Source organism: Mirounga angustirostris, unplaced genomic scaffold (genome assembly GCF_029215605.1).
Source record: "Mirounga angustirostris isolate CCGP_5_RB_7025 unplaced genomic scaffold, mMirAng1.0.hap1 SCAF_1, whole genome shotgun sequence".
Taxonomy (NCBI): domain Eukaryota; kingdom Metazoa; phylum Chordata; class Mammalia; order Carnivora; family Phocidae; genus Mirounga; species Mirounga angustirostris.
In genome coordinates, this window is record NW_026991709.1 from 211882852 (window position 1) to 211892974 (window position 10123).

Below are 10123 nucleotides of genomic sequence, written 5' to 3' on the forward strand. Positions count from 1 at the left end.
ACATGCTGATGGGTGGCAAAAGAGGGTTGTGTTACCTGCCCGGCTCCCCCTTCCTCTCCATCAGCTCACCCTCTTTCTCCACCTTTGTCTTCTACCCTGAGAATTACTTATCGATTTTGGTCCTGCTTATGTCTCCCAGAGCACATTTCTGTTGCTTGCAGCCAAGAGCCTGGGGTGACCAAAGAGGCACCCCCATCATGCCAGGCACAGTGCCTGGTCCATTGACCGCTGGGTTCCTTTTAGTTGCCACACAAGTATGAAAACATTTGCAAATTGAAAATCACACCCGAAGTGCTCCTAGCCCCAATTTTTGAGGCACGTGAAGCTCATGTGGGGAAGGAATGGTCCTACCCCGCCAAGAGGAGACAGACGTGGACTTCCATCCTCATCTTCCCCCTGCTGTAAGATGAGGCTCACTGCCACCCAGGACAGTGCAAAGCTAATGGTCTTGGGTTCAAGTCCTGCCTGGCGTGGCCTTGGGCTTCTTCCTCTCCCTCCCCCGGCTTCAGTTTTCTACTGAGAAATGGGATCCTGGGCGTATCGCACAGAACGCCCCGCTGTGCACAGGGCCTGACGTACAGAAGATGCTCTCATGAGGCAGCGAGGTGAGGACATCCACTGGCCCCTGAGGCTAGAGCACCCCCCCCCCACTCCAGACCCTCTCCACCTTTGCTGCCTTGCTCCATATTCCCTCGGCCGCCCCGTGCCAGATTTCTGTTTAGTTTAATAATCTCCCGAAAGTTTAATTGTAGTTTTATTCATCCGTGACCTTTTTCTCTCATCTGGAGACGTATTATTGCTAATCTACAAATTTCAAGAACCAGATTTATTTGCAAAACCAATTACCTGCCTATGCAAATGACCTCTTTCCGCACCCGCCTCCCAAGCCAGCTGGCTGGTGGGGGGTGAGGGGGGAGTTGCTGCCCTCCCCCATAGAGCTGCTGCTCAAACACTTGGATGCAAACTTATCTCTAATTCCTCCGAGCGGGCAGCCCTCTCTGCTCAGGAGTTAATTAGAATCGCAGTAATCAAGGGAGGCCCTGACCCCACATCTCTCAGCTCTGACCTCCTAGAGGGGCCTCTTGAAGTGGCCAGAGCCTCTGATCACCTTCCTACTTGGCCCTCCTGATGGGAATGATGACTATTCATTTGTCCGTTCGTTCATTCATTCATTCATTCATTCACTAATTCAAAATTACGAGCGTGTACTGTGTGCCAGGCACTGTTCTAGGCTCTGGTGGCAAAGCAGGGAACAAACAGGCCAGCCAGAAAGAAAGAAGTTTCCATCTTTATGAAGCTGACAGTTGAAGAGAGAGAAAACAAACAAGATAAATAAGGAAAAGGTATAGCGTGGGACATGGTTTGAATTGCAGTGGAGGAGAAGCAAGAGAGAAGGGGGATAGGAGTGCCAGGGATGGGTGGTCAGGGAGCATGGACCCCTTCCCCGCTCCTTCATACTCTGTTCCAGCCACACAAAATTGCTGATTCTTAAAATGCCAAACTTGGTCCTGCCTCAGGGCCTTTGCATTTGCTGTTGCCCCCACCTGGAGTGCTTTCCCCAACATCTTGGCCAGACTGATGCTTCCTTCCACTGTCTCAGCTCACACATCACCTCCTCAAGGAAGCCTTCCCTGACGACCCCAGCTATGGGCATCTTTACCAAACCATTATGTCCCCTTTCCCTGCTTTATAATTCATAGTGCTTCCTGAAATTAGAGTCAGCATTTGTGTGTTATTCTCTGTTTCATGCTACTTAAGTATTAGCTCCTCGAGGATAGAGGAGCTGTGATTATTTTCTTTACAGCTGTATCCCCAGCACCCAGAACAGTACCTGGGCACTCAATAACTATTTGTTGAGTGAATGAATGAATGAACGAACGAATGAATGATGCCGGGGCCAGAAGGCCATGCCAGTCATCGTGCAGAGGACATGATAACTTCTCACTGTGGTCATCTTGGCCCTGGTGCTTCCCCTCTGCCTCTGGAAGCGGCTGGAATGTTCCCATTTCACAGGGAGAACATGGAGGCTGCCAGGTCAACCACTGAGGGGTCTCCCTCCGTGGTCCTCAGGGCCCCAGCAGCTGTCCAACAGGAGGAAGAGACAGAGAGGTCACTGGGCAGAGCCCGGGCTGGCGGGCAGGACCTTCAGTTCTCAGGCTGGGTGGTCCGGGCGAGGAGAAGGGAAGACTGGCCATGCCCGGGTCTCCTTCCCCTTGGCTTCGAGACCCCACCCACCCCTGGTTTCCCTCCCACCTCTGTGGCCTGATCATCTCCTTTGCCTCCTTGTCACTTCCTCTGGCTGATTCCTGCCCATCCGCCTGGAGACTCTCCAGCAGCCCCCAATCTGGGGGCAGCCCCTACCCCTCACATCCACTCCTTGTCCAGGGTCCTCACTTCATGTCCAGGGCCCGCTCCACATGCCCTGCCCTTGAGCCACTGGGCATCTGCCTCCTCTTTGCATATGCTGTTCCCTCTGCCTGTGACACTGTTCCCCCTTGGAGCCCGGCCATGCCCTCTGGGCCTAATGATGCCCCTCCCCGTATTAGATATCCCAGAGCAGACAGAGCGTGTCTTAGAGAACTGGCACAATTTCTGTGATGGAACTGTTTGTTCAATTGTTTGCTTAGCATTCATCTTCCCAACTAGATGCTGAACTCCAATTGAGCAGGGGCCTCCAATATCCCAGTATCTCCAGCACCCAGCACAGGAATGGGCACTCAGCAGGAGCTTAATAAGTGTTTGCTGAATGTTTGACCAGGATAGGTGGGAGGGAGGATGGGGGGATGAGGGGGCTGAGGGGCAGGGGGATGGCAGGTTGGGTGAGTGGCTAGGTGGGAGACAGATGGATGCAAGGATAGGTGGGGGGGAGGGATAGGTGGGTGGGTGGGGGATGAGGGAATGGGTGGATGGATGACAGGTAACGGAGTCTCGAGTTGCTGAGCTGGGCTGCCCCTGGCAGGGGCCCCTGGTGAAGCCCCCACCTCCCGGCCCTGCCAGCTGGCTTTGGGGATTCAGCAGACTGTGTGTGGGATGGGCAGAGACGGTGCCGCAGACCTCTGGCTCCTTCTGCAGGGCTCAGCCCGGCTCATGTGGAGCAGGGGGGGAGCCAGAGCCGCCCTTGAGATTTCACAGCCCCCCACCCCCCACGCCTGTGCCCCCACTTCCTAGAGCTAAGCACATCCTCCTGGCGCGGCGGCTTTTAGCCTGAATTCAACCCCCCCCCCAGTCCACCCACCTTTACTCCCTCACTTGATTCAATCCCGGGCCGCCCGCGGATTCAATTATTCTGCTGCTGGGGTGGCCAGCAATTTTCTTTTGGGGCTGGGAGGCTGCTTTGGTATCTGTGTGACTTTGAACAGCACAGCGACCCAGAGATAGAAACCCAGAGACAAGAAGAAAAAAGGAGAGAGAGACAGAAACAGAGAGACAAATGGAGAGAGATAGAGAGACACAGAGAGAGGGAGAGGGAGGAAGTCAGTCTGGCTCACCTCATCCTCATGGCCTCAGGCTTTCAACTTGTTCAAAACAGAGGCTACTCTGCAAAGCTTCCAGAATTTCCCTCATGACCTCATTTCACTCCCCCATCCTTCAACACACACACACACACACACACACACACACACACACACGCTTCAGAGAACAAAACTCAGCCTAGTCTTTGTTGAGGACCCTGCTAATGGCCAGAACAGCTCTGAGATGGAATGGGAGCTGATTGTAAGGTAGTGAGCTTCTCATCTAGAGAGGAATCCAAGCAGAGGCTGTGCACTAGAAGTTCTTTTCAGATTCCAAATGTGCTCCAGGTGCCCATTTATTCTGCATTGAGCGAGGCCTTTCATTTTTTTCTGAGCACTCATTAAGTACCAGGGCCTGGGATGGAGGGAGCGAGGGGGAGAGAGGGAGGAGGGGAGGTCAGAGGAAGGACGGGGTAGTTCAGGGCCTTGGGGGCCACGGGAAGGACTTGGGCTTCTACCCCTGGGAGGTGAGAGGCCTGGAGGGCTGTGGGCAGAGGGAAGGGACCTGACTCAGGTTTCCCCTTTGGTAGCTGTCAGGGAGTATCTTGCCCCTCTTTGGCTTTGGCTCTGTGACCTTGGGCTTCCCCACCCCCCCTCCCCCCCAGACCTCTCTCCACACAGAGGTGATGGGCAGGGCCATCTCTGCACCCCCACCTCGGCCCCACCCTCTGAGCAGCCTCAGGGATCCTTGATGACTCCAGTGCCCTGTATAACGGGTGATTACCTGTGCGCGAACCCTCCCGGGAGCTTTGCAGACAATAATGAAATCACCGAATCTCCTGATCGGAGACTTAACGGGGACGTCCTCAGCAGCCGGCACCTCTCCCCAGGGAGACGTTCCCAAGGCTCCCGCAAGGAGAGAAGACACTTCCTTCTCATTCTGCCTCCCCTGCCAGGAGCTTGAGCAAAATCAGCCGCTCCCTGGAGAGGGATCTTGGGGACTTTCTTATTCGCTCAAGTCCCGGCCATGAGCCCTCCCTGCTGTGTGGCTCTGGGCAGCTCCCCTCCTGTCCGGATCGCAGTTTCTCTAAACTGGTTCCTGACGCTGCTTCTAAGCTTCCCACGAGGGACTGCAATGTGGGAAGCATAAAGTGGGGTCACCCTGAGAGAGGCAAAACCTTTCCTTCTGCCCCGCCCCCATCCAACCCTTTCAAATTGTGGTCAGGTATATATAATGGGAAATTCACCATCTGAACAATTTTTAAGTGAACGGCGCAGCGGCCTTGGGTATCCCCCATTGTGCAATCACCACCCCATCCATCCACAGAACTTCTTTTCTTTTTTTAATCATCCCAAACAGAAACTGTATCCAGGACTTTTGCTTTGTTGCCGTAACAGTGTATCTGGGTGATGCTGAGGTTCTGCACTGTTTTACCCCTTTGCACAGATATGGGTGGATCATCCTTCAAGGTCGAATCATTCCTGCATTCCTTGCAGGTTTTCTAAGCTTTCTATACTCTAGAGTTTATGCTCGTGATCACCGAGCTGTGGGGCTGAGAGTGCTTGCTTTCTGGGGTGATAGTAAACATACTTAGCTACGGGTAGGGCGGCGGGACCCACCAATGAGAGAGGATGTGCTGGGGCAGGTCCCAGAAGCTCTGTTCCGGGCTAGACCTTGAAGGAGGTCTGGGGAGTGGGGGTGGGAGGCGTTGCTCAGGGATGGGCCTGGGGAGTGGGCAGGAGACATCCTTTATTTACCAAGCATTCCTGGACAGTGATGAGTCCAACCTCATGGCTGAGTCCGGAACAAGCCTTGACCTGAGGCTTCCTGAAGTCCATCCTGCTATTCTTCAGCAGCTATTATTGTTCCTTTGCCTTAAGAGGGCCTCAGGTGTGGGAAAGAAAAGGCTAGCAGATCCTTAGCGAGCGAGCCTCCGTAGCAGAGAGCCGGGAATAGGATGGCGGGCAGGGGTGCTGTTCGGAGAACCCCTGGCCAGTCCCCAGTCCAGCCTGCAAGGCTGCAAGAGCATCCCCGGGCTCCTGAGCCCTCCCGGGAAGGTGGCCGGAAGAGGAGGTTAATGGGATGCCTGGTGAGGTGGAACTTAACAGTTTTTAATCAGGAGAAGCTGCCAGCCACCTTTCTTTTGTGGAGCAGAGACAGCAAAACTCTGTGAAGCAGAACTTCTTTATTTGGGGAGAGCCGACTGAGTGATTCCTCCTCGTTTTATTCATATTTCAGTGGGAGCCCGTTGTGATGATGGCGCCGTAGCAGATTGGATCTGTCAAGCCAGCCCCCAATCCAACAGCTGAAAGCACCGAGTGCTTATTTTTGTTCCCAAGTCTGCAGATTAGCTGGATGATTCGGCTCGTCTTAACCAGCCTCAGTCCTGCCTCTGCACTCAACTCAGGGCTGGGTACGCGGCTCTGTGGATCTTGGCTGGGCTCTCTTGTTTGGGGGGGTCAGCTGGCTGCTGTCTGGGACAACTGGATTTTGAGCTGTGATCATCTTCTATGAAGATCAAGGATGCTCTCCTTTTGGCCGACTAGCCTGGGGTTGCTCGCATGGGAGCTGGGCTCCGAGAGAGCAAAAGAAGTACACAAGGCCTCTTGAACTTGGAAGCAGACTCAGTTCCTGTTGAACTTGGAGATGACTGTGGCCTCAGCTGACAGTTTAGTTGCAGCCTTTTGAGAAATCCTGGAGCAGAGGAGCAGCTAAGTCGTGTCCTGGCTCTCAACCACAGAAACTGTGAAATAATAGACGAGTGTTGTGTTAAGCTGCTAAGTTGGTGCCCATTTGTTCTGCAATGATAACTAGCTAATACACCTCTCCCCAAACTCCTGGATGTGCAGAGTTCCTTCCCATTTGAGGTTCTCTCTGATGGGTTGAGGTGGCCTGGATAGAGATCTAAGGGCAGGAAAGGGCACTCGGGGGTGTCCCAGTGGGGACTTAGTTCTAAGGAAAAAGAGAAGGGACTGGATTCTAACACAGGGCTCAGTGGGGATGGAAGTCCTACCTCACTCACTTCACCTGTCATGGTGTCTAGCTTGGTGATTGGGACCTGAACTCATTCATGACTGTAAACCAAATGAGTGTCACCTTGAAGTCCCACCGGTGTGTGCAAGGACCTGGCTTAGGACCAGCAGGGACAAGGAAGCAGGACTGCACAAAACCATTGTTCAACATCGCCACAGAAGTAACAGTAGGAATGGCCCATCCATCCCACCATCTGCCCGCCCCCCCCGCCCCCCGCCTGCCACCGATGTTTGCAAGCATGACTGAGCTGTGGACCGAGAAGGGTCTTGGGGTTCTTGGACAACTTGAGGGAAATGTCAAGAGGCAGCCACGTGAGATTCATGGGAAGAATGAAGAACTGACTGTATCTAGACCATCTTTGCTTTAGCCTGTCCTGCATCCTTCCTTCTTCCAGAACAGCGCCTTGGATTTTCCTAGGGGGACTTCCCTTGTCTTGCTTTTGGTCCATGAGGTTCAGGCAGGGTTGGCTTCAGCCTGGGCACCAGGTAGGGAAGCTATGAGCCCGTGTAGCCACCATACCCGTATCCTCTTGAGCTCACCTTTGCGGGCCAAGCCTGCTTACTGCAGAAACTGGCAACCTGCTCTCGGAAGATATCTTCCTGGCTGCTGGAGCTCACTCAGCCAGGGCAGGCCAGGCCAGAAGGCAAGAGAATTAATGCAGCACTCAACCTTTACAGATAGGGAGCCGGTGGGTAAATACGGCAGCTGCCTGACCCTACTGTTGGGATAACTCCAAGGCACGTTCTCTATAGTATCCTAGAGACCCCTCCCCTCCACACCACCTGCTCATCATCACCTCTGTGTTGGCCATTTCCCTTCCAGGTCTCACGTTCCCCTCCTTGATGCTTCCTGGGATCAACTAATACACGATTTGCCCCATGCCCCCCCCGCCCCCACCCCCGTTCCTTGCCTCAGTGCAGCCCAATAAAGACACCCAGGAAGACAATTAGAGGCTGCTGAAACTCTGGCTTCAGTGACTGGCTCACTGAATCACCCACCAGGATGGGTGACTGGATCACCCACCATGACCCAAGTTGGCCCAATCAGAATGAGCTCCTGAACAGTTTGCTGGGTTTATGGGGGAAGTTCTGTTACAGGGGAGAAGATACTTGTTTTCCTCAGAGGTTGCTGAGCAGATGGGAGGCTGGTCTTCCTAGCACCATCTGATCACCATGAGAGAAATACTTCCCTGAGGATGGAGCTAGTAGAAAGGAAAACAGATGATCTGGGCATGATTTGAGCACCTGGATCGAACCATGCCTGCAGCTCTGTGTTCTGTTATAATAGCTGTCTTCTTGCTTAAGAAGAATCTGAACCGATTCATTTTTTGTTTGTTTGTGTGTTTGTTTGTCACTTGCAGACCAAACAGTCCTGACTGATGAGGATCTGGGGCTGGTGAAGCTCTTCTCCCAGCCACTGTATGAGTTTGCTGGGGTTGTCGTCACAAACTACAATAGACTGGGCAGTTTCCACACCAGACATTTATTTTCTCACAATTCTGGAGGCTAGAGGTTTGAGCCAAGGCCTTGACAGGATTGTTTTTTTCCGAGGCCTCTCTCTTTGGCTTGTCGATGGCTGTCCTCTCTCTGTCCTCACATGATCTTCCCTCTGCATGTGTCTGTGTCCTAATCTCCTCTTCTTATAAGGACACCAGTCCTAGTGGATCAGGGCCCACCCTAATGATCTCATTTAACTCAATTAGCTCTTTAAAAACCCTGTTTCCAAATACAGTCACATTCTGAGGTCCTGGGGGTTAGGACTTGCACATTTGAATTTGGGGGCAGGGGACACAATTCAGCCCATCACGGGCACCCAGCGAGTGATCTCTGTGGAACAAGCAGAATCTCTCTCACTAAACAACGGTCTCGGCCGGTCCCGGAGGCTGGAAGGTTCAGGGACGGCTGGGGTGATAGGAGAGGGGGCCAGCCTCTAACATCTGGGAGGCGTTAGGGACAGAGCGGCTGAGTAAGCAGCTCTGGGGTTGGAGCTGGTGCTACCGGTAGGAGCCCTCCTGCCTCGGTACCAGACTGCCTCGGTTCAAATCCCAGCCCTGGAACTTGCCTGTCCGGTGGCCCCGGGGAAAGTCAGTAAACCTCGTCATGCCTCCGAGCACCGATATGTTTCTCTCACTGGGTCACTGCCCGGCCCCAGGCACCCCAGAATTTTTCACGGCTCCTCATTACCGACAGCAGAGCCCCGACTCTTTCCACCTGGCGTTTGAGGTCTTTGGGTGGTTCATTCCTCCTCTCCTTGTGATGCTCTAACACCCTTGTGTAGCTTCCAGCCTCCACGCCTTTTGCTCAAGCCATTCACCCACCAGGACTTTCCCCTCCCCCTCAGTTTCTCCAAATTCTCCCAGAATTTTAAGGCTCAGATCAAATGTTGCCTCTTCCAGGAAGCCTTCCCAAGGTACCCTGAAACCTCTTACGGCTGAATACAGGATTTATCTACTGTCGATACCCAAAGTGCTTGTCATAGTTCTCATAACCCTCACATCAACCCTACAACGCAGATTCTCTTTCCTCAAACCCATTTTGCAGACGAGGAAACGGAGGCATAGCAAGTTAATTCCTGGCCCAACACTGCAGGAGAACCGGAGCTGAGGACCTGGCCCGTGAACCCCATGATTTGTGCTCCTACCCTCTGGCTAGCAAATCCTGCTGCTGAGAGTTTCTGTGATGGATGGGGTGGGCTGACCCTCCTCGCCTGATGCCTCCTCCAGGATGCGGGAAGCTGGGCAGAGACCGGGAGAGGGAGGGATGAAGGGCACTGGGGTGGACGTGTGGGGGGGGGGGCGTGGGGGGGGCAGGCAGCAAGAGGGACAGGGCGAGATTGATCATCTGCAGAGCCCTGGGGCCACGTGGCCACATGGCCAGTGGCTTTTGTGGAAATATGTTGCGTTGCAGACTCAGCACTTGGCTGGCTTCCTGTGCCTTCTGCTGCCCCAGCCTCTGCCAGGAAAAGGGCCTGGGTAACCTAGGCAGGGTCCTCTGCGGCCTCTGTCGGGCCGTGGTTTTCTCCTCAGTGGTGGGGAGGCCAGTGGTCTGTCCCCAGATGGACCTGGGTTCAAGTTCTGGCTCTGCCACCCCCTGGGTGACCTTGGAGTGCCCTTCGACCTCCCCGTGCCTCCATGCTCTCCTTTGTAACACCCTTCTGTAGGGGGTCAGCTCAAGTGGGAATCCTGGAGGCTGGTGCCGACGTAGTGAGTGGTCGGTGAGTGATAATAGTAATATTATTATAGCCACAATAATAGTAATGATGCGAATCACAAGAGTGGTCATACAACATGACGGTCAAGGAGGCACAGGCTTTGCAGTCATGCATGCATAGGTTCGAACTCCAGCTTTTGGAATTTATGAGACCACAGGCAAGTTGCTCTGTGTCTGGGGGCCTCAGTGTTCTGATCTGGGCAATGGGTACAGTGGAATGTCTCCCTTTGTGGAGGCCCAAGAAGGTGAAGGCCATAATCCCCAGACTGCATTAGATTACATGGCAAGCAGCAATCCAGCAGACAGCAGGAAGGTAACTAGCCAGCTGACCTTCAGAGAGAATATTCTGGAGTGGTGGGCTCAGTGTAATCCCCAGGGTCCTGAAACGTGGAAGAGGGGGGCCGGAGAGGGAGAAGCAAAGAGATGGC